Genomic DNA, 12,900 nt, shown 5'->3' on the forward strand with positions numbered 1-12,900 from the left:
ACCCTGATGGGACTTGAGAGGCTGGAGCAATTGGCAGAAGCTGGTACTCTTGCTGCCTGTGATACTATGAGGAATAAACCTCTGACCCTAGAATTTCTTGTCTTCTGCCAGCACCCAAAAAAACTGTAGCAGGCCAAACTTCTGACTTGTAAGCTCGCAAATCTCAGACCCTTCACATTTCTTGACAGAAATTTTATCAATTGTTAAGAACTGGCCACATTTGTGTGCTTCTCCCACCCTCAAACATTCTTCATCTCCTTTAAGCCTGAAACAGTTTCATTTTTCTTTGCCTTTTTTCACAGTGACATTTCGAAATTGTACAGCCCAGTTCATTTATTTTATACAATGCCCCTCAATTTAGGATAGATTTCTCCCACCCCCAGATGGTTCTTTTGTATATATTTTAGTTGTAGTTGGACACAATACCTTTATTTTATTTATTTATTTTTATGTGGGTGTTGAGGATCAAACCCAGTGCCTTGCATGTGCCAGGCTCTACTACTGAGCCACACCCCAGGTCACCAGATAGTTCTTAATGGTTAGATTTAGGTTAAGTTTTTTAAATACTATATGTATATGTTGTATTTTCAACAGATCATATTTGAGTGACATATTAATTTGCCACGTATTTTATTGATGATCAGTAAGCATTTGATAAATGACTGAATAAAACTCTATGAGGTAAGCATTATCTTCCCTATTTTACAAACAAAGGTTTTAAGGAACAAAGAAAGGAAGTTGCACAGAATTACAGAGAGAATGATGGAGCTCAAATTCCAGACTAAGTAGGACTAGGTCCAAGACTGCACACTGAAACACAGGGTCTTCTACTTTTTTCTTTTTATTTATTTTTATTATTATTTTTCTATTTTTAAGGTCTTGTTTAAGTATTTTTAAAATTAGGATAAAATATACATATTATAAAGTTTCCCATTTTAATTATTTGAAGTGTACAGTTCAGTGGATTAAGTATAGTAATAATGTTATGCAACCATCACCACTAAACATCTCCATAATTTATATTTTCCCAAACTGAAATTTGGTGCTCATTAAAGAATAACATACCATTAAATAATAAACATACCATTTCCTCCTTTCCCACAACCTGACAATCACTCTCTATTTCCTATCTTAAGTGAATATATGACCTATGCACATCCTCCTGTATGTTTTAAATCATCTCTAAATTACTTATAATACCGAATACAATGTAAATGCTATGTAAATAGTTGTATTGTTCAGGAAATAATGGCAAGAAAAAAAGACTGTAAATATTTAGTGCAGATGCAATTTTTTTCCAAATATTTTTAATCCGTAGTTAGTTCAATTCATAACTCCAGAACTCATGGATTCAGAGGATGGATATGGAGGGATAGATACAAATTCCTATAGATCTAAATAATATATATATATATATATATACATATATATATGTATATATATAATGTATATTGATTTATAATGAAGAATGGATTCGTGTAATTTTGCAGCTGGGAAATCACACAGTCTTCCCACTGCAAGCTGGAGACCCAAGATTTATGCCTAATGGTGTAAATCACAGTTCAACAGCAGGGGAAAACTGATATCCCTGCTCAGGAAGAGAGGTAGGAAGCAAAACAGGGTGAGTTCTTCTTTCTTCTCCCTTGTGTTCTATTCAGGCCCTCAACGGACTGGATGATGCCCACCCACACCAGGAAGGGCAGTCTACTGAGTGTACTGTTTCACCCACAAACACCCTCTCAGACACCCCCAGAAATGTTTAACCTGGGCATGCCTTCCCCTAGCCACATTGACACATAGAATTCACCATCACAAGGGCCATAAGATTACTAAGGTACAGTGTTAACTTCTATCTGGAGGTTTCCTAAAAGATGCAAGACCATTTGATTCCCTCCTTTTCTTCTTTTTTGAATTTTATTTTTCTCCCCCTGCCATAATCATCTCATATAAGCCCCAGAACCAGGATTGGTGGTTTTTCCCCAGTTTCATTTTCCTGTCTTAATGTGGGTGTACTTCTCTATCTCTGGGATCCCAATGTTCTGGCCTGCCTGGAAGGATTATCTTGACCACCTGTAAACTCCCATAAATTTAGAACACACTCCAAAACCACTCTCAATGAGGGATCCAAAGTGGATTCCTTGTTCTTTGATAGTGCCTCAATGAGGTTTTTGTGAACAGATTTTTGTTGCCTAATTGAAAGTGGCAGAGACATAATCAATGGTCAGATTTTAAAAATAGTTTTATTCAGACAGAATTCACATTTCATAGAATTTACCTGTTTAAAGTATGTATACTAAAAACAATTCAAGGGTTTTTAGCATAGTCACAGAATACTGCAACCATCATCACAATCAATTTTAGAATGTTTTTTGTCACTCCCCAAAGAAACCCCATGTCACTGTTATCACTTCATGTTTTCCCTTTGTCTCTGGCCCTACTCAACTGATCTACTTTCTGTCTTTGTAAATTTGCCTATTTTTTTTTTTTTAAAGAAACAGCTCTTACCAAGCAAGAGTAGTCCCAATAGCAGGGTGCCATTCCAATTTATTTTATTCTTTTTATCTTTATTTTTTTATTTTTATGTGGTGCTGAGGATTGAACTCAGTGCCTTGTGCATAGTAGGCAAGTGCTCTACATCTGAGCCACAACCCCAGCCCAAATTTGCCTATTCTTAATGCTTCATATAAACAGAATTATTTAAATCATACTGTTGGTCTTTGTGACTAGCTTTCCTTCCAGTTTTCAAGATTCATCCATGTTGTAACATGAATCAGTATTTCCTTTCTATTGTCAAATAACATTCCATCTGATGGAATACCACTTTTTATTTATTCATCATTGTTGGGTATTTTCCATTTCTTGGCAATTATGAATAATGCTGCTATGAACATTCACGTTCGAATTTTTGTGTGGACACCTTTTTCCTCTTCATTGTAAAATTACTGGGTTTTATTGTAACTTTGTCATTTTGATAAAATGCAAGACTATTTTTCAAAGCTTGACATTTTTTATTCACACCAACAATGTAGGAGGATTACAGTTTCTCTCCCATCCTTGCCAACACCTGTTATTGTCTGTCTTTTGACTATAGCAATATTAGTGGGTTGTGAAGTAGTATTCAATTATGGTTTTGATTTGCATTTTCCTGATGGCTAATGATGTTAAGTATCTGCTCATGTGCTTATTGACCATTCTTGTACTTTCTTTGAAGATTTTTATATTCAGATCTTTTTTCCTTTTTAAGTAGGTTATACATCTTTTTAAAAAGTATTATTATTATTATTATTATTATTTTGCGGTACTGGAGTTTAACCCAGGGGTGCTGTACTACTGAGCTATATACCCAGCTCTATTGATTTTTTTTTTTTTTGAGACAGTCTTTTACCCAAGCTGGCCTCAAACTTGTGTTCCTCCTCCAGCCTCCCAAAGAGTTAAGATTACAGGTGTGCACTATCATGCCTGATAGTCTTTTTGTTATTGAATTGTAATGGTTCAATATATGTGCTAGACAAAAATTCTTTATCAGATATATGATCTGTAAATCATTTTCTGCTATTCTGCTATTTTCTTTTCTCCTTGTCTTTCTCCTTATTCTTCCTTTATTATTGCTGCTGTTATCATGGGAACTGTAACCAGGGCCTTGAACAGGCTGGGTGAGCACTCTATCACTGAGCCACACCTGCACTCCAACTCTTCACTTTCTTGATGGTGTCCTTTGAAGCACAAAAGTTGTTAAACTTGGTAAAGTCAAATTTGTCGATTTTTCTTTAATTAGTTATGCTTTTGGGATCATATTTAAGAAAACTTTGCCTACTATTCTCAAGATCACAAAAATTTACTTATGTTTTCTTCTGAAGGTGTCGTAGCTGTTACATTTCAGTCCACAATCCAAGTGGGACCCATTTCTGTGCATGGTATAAAGAATGAGTCCAGCTCTATTCTTTTGCACGTGGATATCTAGGGGAAAAATTATTCTTCCTCTCATTAAATTGTCTTGGCACTTTTGTTGAAATCCAATTGATCAAAAATGTGAGGGTATACTTTTGGATTTTCAATTATATTCTACTGATTTATATGTATTTCTTTATGAAAATACTGCACTGTTTTAAGTACTATAACTTTGTATTAAGATTCAAAATTGGGAATGCGAGGTCTTTAATGGTCAAATTTTGAAGCAATTACCTTCAAACTTTATCCATCAACTACTTCATTTAACTTGAGGAAGTTGCTGGATTTTTCAGTTCATCAGTGTTTTTATTTATAGATAGATGTTAAAAAATGACTCACCATTTAACTAAGCTATTGTCAATACCATTTATTCTATATCATGTTTGGAGCAGAGATTAAACAATAAAATCACTTTCTAAAATTGAAAATGATAAATTGAATTTAAGTAAACTGAGTTTGAATTATATGACTTGTAAGAGAGTGGGGTTTGTTTTAGTCAGCTATTTCGATGCTGTGACTAAAGGACCTGACCAGCACAATTATTCAAGGCTCATGGTTTCAGAGGCCTTAGTCCACAGAAGGCTGGCTCCATTTCTCAGGGCTCTAGGTGAAGCAGAGCATCATGGCCAAAGAGTGTGGCAGAGGGAAGGAACTCACAGGATGATCAGGAAACAGAGAGAATCTCCACCCTCCAGATACAAAATATATACCCCATAGTCTGGACCCCAATGAACTACCTCCTCCAGCCACACCCCACCCCCTCCAGCTACCACTCAGTTAATCTTTTCAGGGATCAATTCACTGATTAGGTTAAAGATATAGCCCAATCATTTTTTTAAAATGTGGCATATATACAAATGGAATATTACTCAGCAATAAAAGAGAATAAAATCATGGCATTTGCAGATAAATGGATGGAGTTGGAGAAGATAATACTAAGTGAAGTTAGCCAATCCCAAAAAAACAAATGCTGAATGTTTTCTATGATATAAGGAGTCTAACTCTTAGTGGGGTAGGGCAGGGGAGCATGGGAGGAATAGAGGAACTCTAGATAGGGCAGACGGGTGGGAGGAAAAGGGAGGGGGCAGGGGGTAGCAATGATGGTGGAATGTGATGGACATCATTATCCAAAGTACAAGTATGGGGCTGGGGATGTGGCTCAAGCGGTAGCGCGCTCACCTGGCATGCGTGCGGTCCGGGTTCGATCCTCAGCACCACATATAAACAAAGATGTTATGTCTGCCGAGAACTAAAAAAATAAATATTAAAAATTTTTTTTAAAAAATAAAGTACATGTATGAAGACATGAATTGGTGTGAAGATACTTATATACAAACAGAGATATGAAAAAATTGTGCTCTATATGTGTAATAAGAATTGTAATGCATTCTGCTAACATGTATTTAAAAAATAAAATCAATTAAAAAAAGATATAGTCTAATCATTTCTCCTTCAAACCTTCTTGCATTATTTCACACGTGAGCTTTTGGGGGACACCTCACATCCAAACTATAACAAGGTTCAAGTTTGCAAAGATACAATCTTTTGAATAAATTTAAGATTCAGTTATGTAAGATCATTGAATTTCCACTGAGTAAATGCTCCAGAGTAATACCAATTTTATCACTTGTTTAAACATTATTTGTGTACTTTTAAAAAAATAAATATTTGACAATAACCCCAGGTTCCCTCCAGATAACCTCTGGATAGAGGTCAAGTAATCTACATTCTCTTTGTTCTTAAAGCAATAATAATGAAGTTTATTTAAAAGTACTTCTCACTGTAGGAAATATGGTAAACATATAAATGTAAAAATAGGAGCAAATGATTATCATCCACCCTTTAGAATAACCACTTTAACATTTTAACATACTTTAATTTTCTTTCAATTGTTATACACAAAAGATATTGTATATGATAAGTACACAATTTCATATCATGAGTAATATTATATAAGCATTCTCCATTAAAGCCTTAAAAGCATAATTCATTTTTAATATTTTTAACCAAAAATCATGATTTACTTAAAAATGTCCTTATTATTGGATATTTTGGTGGTTTTCAAAAACATATCTGGGACTGGCAGTGTTGCTCAGTGGTACAGCACTTACCTGGTTTGTATGAGATTCTGAGTTTGGTCCTGGAACTCTGAAAAAACACACAAACACACACAAGTACTAGAAATACATTTGTGAAAAACACACTTAGGTTGATTTTCAAAAGACTTATTATGCTGAACTGGATTCCCAGCAGTTACAGACCAGGGTTCTTGCTAACATTGAATACTTTCATTTATTTTAAGTACTGCTTAATTTGATTGTTAAAATGGTTGTCTTTATTTTGTCAATCAATTACAACCATAAATTGTTGGATCATCAATTGGGGTTTTAGTAGTTTTAGAATTTATTTTTAGTGAGTTTTCAATATGCTTATTAACCCTTTGTTTTTTGTTGTTGTTGTTTTTGTTTTGCTGATAATGTTTTAGTTCTCATTTTTATTTTGGTAATTTTTTTGTTTATGATTTTTTTACAAAATTAAATCTATTTTTTGTGTGTGATACAGTTCACTGCTTTTAGACTTTCTTTCTGTTCTCTTATCATTTTATGCTGTGGATTTACCTAACTATTTGCAATATGGAGAGAATTTTAATTATTAATGTAGGGTTGGGGGTACAGTTTAGTGGTAGAGTGCATATTAGTATACAAGAAGCTCTGGATTCACTCCCCAGCACCACACACCAACAAAATTATTATTTTTTATCTCAACAAAGGTCTAACACCTGTAAAATTATATTCTCTGGTAATTTGGTATGCCAATGTTTAAAATTATACAATTCTTGCCAGGTGTGGTATAGTCCCAGTGACTTGAGAGGCTGAGGCAGGAGAATTGCAAGTTCAAAGCCAGCCTCAGCAACTTAGCAAGGCCCTAAGCAACCTAGTGAGACCCTATCTTAAAATAAAAAAAAAATGAAAAGGGCTGGGCATGTGGTTCAGTGATTAAGCTCCCCTGGGTTCAATCTCTGGTACCAAAAACAAAACAATTCTTACGTGGAAGTTGGTCTTTTTCTGGAATAATTATTTTAATACATTGATCTGTTTGTTCATTAATCTGACTGACTCTTGTGCCTCAGCCATACTTATTGTAGCTTTATAAAGTATTTTCAAATCTGATAGGGTGAATTTCTTTTTACCTATTTGTTTTCAAATATTTATTTGAAATTTTAATGAATGTATTTTCATATATTCATTTCATAAATTTCACCTTGTTGAAATTTCTGGCTATTCACTTTAATCAGGCTTTTTAAATTGCCAGGAATAAAGATTCACCTGGAGTTGGGCATGGTGGTACATTCCTGTTGTTCCAAACTGCTTAGGAAGCTGACACAAATGGATCCCAAGTTCAAGGCCAGCTGTGGCAATTTAGCAAGACCCTGTATCAAAATAAAAAACAAAAAGGGCTGGGAGTGAAGCTCAGTGGTAGAGCACCCCTGGGTTCAATTCTGAGTATTGGGAAAAAAAAAAAATAGGGCTGGGGATGTAGCTTAGTGGTAGAGCTCTAGCCTCCTCAGTGTGAACCCCTGGGTGCCATCCCAGTACTGGGGGGAAAAGATTGACTTGGGCAATCCCTAGTCCTGAGATTAATTGTGAGATTAGATTGAGCTCCAAGATGGCTGCATAGCTGAGCCTCATTGAAATTCACATGTCCTGGGACCTAGCAGGATCTACTTCCAATTGTACAGACTTGACTTTTCTGATTTTCATCTTAAATGCAGAGGTTTCTCAATCCTCTGTCACACATCATCTCCCTATCTAGTTTAATTGCAGTCAGACCCCAGCTCACCTCTCACCAGCGACAAGTGCTGACAAGATAACTGGGTTCAAAAGAGCTGGCTGCAACATTAAGCTAAGAAAATGGCGAAAAAGCACAGGACACAGAAGTAATTTTCATATAGAAGGCGGGACTGCTCTGTGACCTCAAGGGTCCTCTTCTACTCTGGGAGGCAAGAGAGCATGCACCAGAGTCTCTATTTTATAGGGGGACACCCAAAGGAGTTTCAATAGAATGTTCTTCACCAAATAAGGTAGGGGATAAGATTTCAAGGGGGTTGTCCAATCCCATTGGGTAACGCCCAAGTCCAGGGCTAAAACAAACTTCTTTGCAGTGAAGGTGGAGGCCACCTGTATTGCACAGCATAAGGTGAGCAATGCCAGACCAACACCCCCTTACTCAAGGCTGAGAGAGGATGCTTAGCTTATGGCCGGGTGGCCTCCCACACTCACCCTCCATTCTGTTTAATCATCTCTCTACCTCTTGCTTTGGCTTACTCAAAACAGACTGGCCTCCCCTTCACTTCATGGTCTATTTCAGCCTTGCGTGCCTTGTAGCCCCTGAAAACACCTGAAAGAGAACACAAAAAGAAAAAGATAATGGAGGCCGACTTCAACGGACCAGTCATGCTTTATTAAGCAGCAGAGGGGCACATTTTCAAGAAGGAAAAATGGCAACAAGGGTTTAGAGGGGCTGGGTCTTGGCAGGAAATGTGTTGGTTACAGCTGAAGGGAGACCTTGGGCAGTCAGGGGAACAGCTGTAGATAAGGAAAATTGCAACAAGTTCAGAGCCCATTACTCTCCCTTTTTCCTTGGGGGTTGCTATTTCCCATGTCCTTTAAAGGGTGTGGATAGAGATCACAGGGGCTCAGTACTGGGGATAGCCAGTTCAGCGACAGGTAGGGGCCAGGTGTGAGTTCCTTCTGTGCTCTTCCCATTTTCCCTTCTGCCTACCCTCCAGCTGAGGCCTGGGCTTCTATTTTATCCTGCTGCAATGACCAAAGCACCGATTTACTATAGATATCTCCCCACACACATGGCAGGAGGGCAGGTAGGGGAACAGTTGTTGATAAGGGAAGTTCCCTGCGCCTATTTTTCCATATCCTTCAGTTACTCTTGGATTATGAATTCAAATTTGGTTTCTTTTTACAATTCTTTAGATCTGAGTGTGGTTAAGGCTCCTGGTTACTGCTGGCCCAGTGTGCTACACCATCCTTTGTTAATATCCTTTCACTTTGTCAATGCCTTTACAAGTGGTTCAGTGCATTGCAAGGTGGGCATGCCTGGGTTAGCCTCTGCCCCAGGCCTGGCCTACTTAGGTTGTAGCTTGGCTTCAGAATCCATATAATCTTGGAGGTGGGAGGTATAATTTCTTGACTGTTCTATCTTGTGGCCCTCTCTGAGAAACAGAAGTGGAGTTAGTTTAATAACATCAGAGCAAAATATACTCTTCATTTAAAATTATAAGCTTTTTATTTATTTATTTATTTGGTACCAGAGATTGAACCCAGGGATGCTTAACCACTGAGCCACATCCCCAGCCCTATTTTATATTTTATTTAGAGACAGGATCTCATTGATTTGCTTAGCACCTCACTTTTGCTGAGACTGTTTTAAATTTACAATCCTCCTGCCTCAGTCTCCAGAGCTGCTGGGATTATAGGCGTGAGCCACCATGCCCTGCTAGCTTTTTACTTTTTTAAAAATTACAAAATGTTCCTAATAATAAAAGTACACAAAAATTTTAAAGGTATACAATTTAAAGTTAATAAAAAGCATGAAATTTAACAAGTGATAGAAACAAACAACCATATGCTCATTATCTAGTTTCATTACCACATGTAGAAGTATAGAGAATGGTGCCCAGCCATCAGCTGAATGGCACATTCATGCACCAGATATCTGTGTTACATCTGCAAAAGGTCACTCATTTTTATGTTTTCTAAGCAAGTTGAGGAATTGGACTCTCAAGATCAGGTTCTGTGATGTTTAGTTGGCTTAAGATAATCCAGTCAGTGGATGTAAGGAAAAATTAAAGAGAAAATATATTTCCTATGGTCTGAATGTTTGTGCCCTATTCCCATTCATATGTGGAAATCCTAAACCTTAAGGTGATGGGATTAGGAAATAGGTCCATTGGAAGAAGATTGAGGGTGGAGTCCTCCTGAATGGAATTAGTGCCCTTATAAAATAGGCCCAAGGAAGCTCATTCATCCCTTCCACATTTGAAGACACAGCTAGAAGGCTATATCCCAATCCTATCACTTTAATCAGCATGTGGCCCTCACCAGACACTGAATCTGCTAGCTGCTTGGTATGGGACTCCCTAGCTTCCAGAATTGTGGAATATAAAATTGTTCATAAGCTACTTAGACTATGGTATTTTGTTACAGTATCATGAATGGACTAGAACAATATTGAACTTTTGTATGATTTGAATAGCTTCCCGCTCTTGTTTAGGAAGGGAAGGAAGTACCTATGGGGGAAGTGGCTAATTCCATAACCCTCACCTTAACCCTAAACCTAAGTATGCCTAAGTACAGCTTGACCTACTCATAACTTCTTTTATATATGGTTTTAAAATACTCTGGGATTCTGAATACTTCTGGGTTCTGTTGACAGCTTTTTCTTTAAACATCTCTTCACTTGTGCCTTGCTCTCAGTTCCTGAGTGTCTTCCTAAGTCTCCCATTCAAGCTCTTGAGAAGCAAAGAATTCATGTGGCCCATTGGGGATGTTGTCCCTGTGAGGCAGAGGTATCCGCTAGGTGGCCTCCCCCAATGCCACCTCCTGGGTTCCTGAATGACCGGGGACTTGATTGGTGGGCTCAGCCAAAGTCTAAGCTTGGGTGCAGTCAGCTGTGACAGGATATTGGAGTTTCATGATCAGTTTCCCAGAAGAGGCTATGAGTTTGGCAAGCCTTCGGAACATGATCACCTTCTCTTCAAGTTAGTGATCATGTCCCTGTTTTGTTTTCTGGTGTGAATAAATGCCTTTCTCTGTGAGTTTTTTCACTTGGGCTCTGAATCTCCCTCTTTCACTTCCCTTCTTTCTTTTGCATTTTAGTTTTCCTTTATCAAACATATTGAATCCGTCCTCTTCTTGACAGGGATTATTGTCTCTTCTATTGTATCCAAGTTGAGTGCTTTTTCATCTCATTGAATCCTTACTTTATGAAGTAGGTGTTATTATCATCTACACTTTTTCTTAGAGGAGGCAGTGAAGACTTTGAGAGGCAAAGCTGCTTCCCCAAGGTCATTCCAGAGCTGGAAGTAGCAAAGGAGGGATTTCTGACTGCTACACTGGCCTTTGAATGCTTGGTCAGGGTACTTTTCCACAATAAATTCCAAGGTCAATGTGTAGTTCTTCTGTCTAGAAAGGAACCAGTGGTAAGTCAGCCCATGTGGCTTGGGAGACAGTTTAGGCTGTAGCTCAGTTATTCTATTTCTAGCTCCAGGAGATCTTCTAGAAGGTCTTACATAGTCTTGTCCCTTGCTCAATGGGTTGGAATTTTCATAAGCCCTTAGGAACCTTTATTATTAGTTGGACTTTTTAGGTTTTGGTTGCATATGTGATCAAAATTAAAATTTAGAGTATGAATCAATGTTTACGGAAGACTCTGTATACTTAGGTGCTCTGCAAGCTGCTGGCTTTTGGTTAAGTTCAGCAATTGGCACACAATGCTCGTGGCCTTGAGTTTTCGGATGTGTGTCCAGATTCCTGTGTGTGATCTGGAGTCTCTGATTCTGTGACCCTTGAGAGGCGACACTGGACCTGAGATGATGCTGTTACTATAAAGTTGTGGCACTAGAATGAGGACATCACATGCTTGTTGCTCTGAAGTTCCTAGGTTTGGGGGCATCAGCCTACTATGGAGTCTTTTAAAGACTTGCAAAGGCTATGGTTCCTTCCTAGCACCTTTGCCTCCCAGCATATCTTTAATGGTAAACTTTCATAGAACTATGACACTTGGGCACCACTCTGTTCCTTGCAGCCCCAACCAGCCTGACTAGCCCACTCACAGATCATATTGGTTAAAAAAAAAAAAAAAAACTAAAGAGCAGAACATCCCATAAAGCCATCTGGTCTCCTGCAGAGATTTAGTTCAGATCCTCCTCTCTGGTAGGACCCACTCTCCCTGAGAGTGTCTTCCTTTCCCCTTTCCTATCCCTTCTAGCAAACTCATGTCTGTTATTCTGAAACAAACAAACAAAACAAAACAAAAACTTTCAGAAACTTAGTTCAGCAAAGAGGACACTCAGATTATAACTTCAGGAAATCAAATGTGTGAAATGATCACAAAGAAGATTAAGCCGTCCTCAGTGATTACAGGTAGTTAATATTCTCAATATAATTATTGGTACTTTCTTCACTCTTCCAGCTAAGAATTGCTTTAGCTGTTCTGGGTCTCTTATTTTTCCAGATGAATTTCATGATTGCTTTTTCTATTTCTATGAGGAAAGTCATTGGAATTTTGATCGGAATTGCACTAAATCTATATAGTGCTTTTGGAAGTAAGGTCATATTGATAATATTAATTCTGCCTATCCATGAGCAAGGTGATCTTTCCATCTTCTGGAATGTGATGATCATTTTTATCCAAAGTACATGTATGAAGACATGAATTCATGTGAATATACTATTATACAACCAGAGATATGAAAAATTGTTCTCTATATATGTAATAAGAATTGTAATGCATTCTGATGTCATACATAAATAAAAAAATTACATAAAAAATAATTATCGATACTTTCTCTCTTGTATCCCCCTCCCCACAATAGGAAGATAGCCAAGTTCTTTAGACTGCTTTGCCTTGAGAATTTTTGCAGGCAAGACAGAAAGAAGCCATCTGACATCAACAGCTTTTCTTGCCTTTTGCAAAATCCCTTATTGCACCACAAACACAGTAGGAAGGTGGTGAGTGAAGGCTTTTGGGGTCCAGGAGAAAGAGGAAAGAAGAGCTACTCTCCTAAACTGGGAAAGGGTCAGAAAGTTCTGTGGGTCTTGTTGGCAGTGAAGACATGTGCTTTGTTTGGTCTGTAGAACTTGGGGCTTGGTGACATAATAGAGAGGTCAATCCTGGGGGGCCTGGAGGAATCAGAGTTCCCAACTTTAGTCAAGA

Source organism: Callospermophilus lateralis, chromosome 3 (assembly GCF_048772815.1).
Source record: "Callospermophilus lateralis isolate mCalLat2 chromosome 3, mCalLat2.hap1, whole genome shotgun sequence".
Taxonomy (NCBI): domain Eukaryota; kingdom Metazoa; phylum Chordata; class Mammalia; order Rodentia; family Sciuridae; genus Callospermophilus; species Callospermophilus lateralis.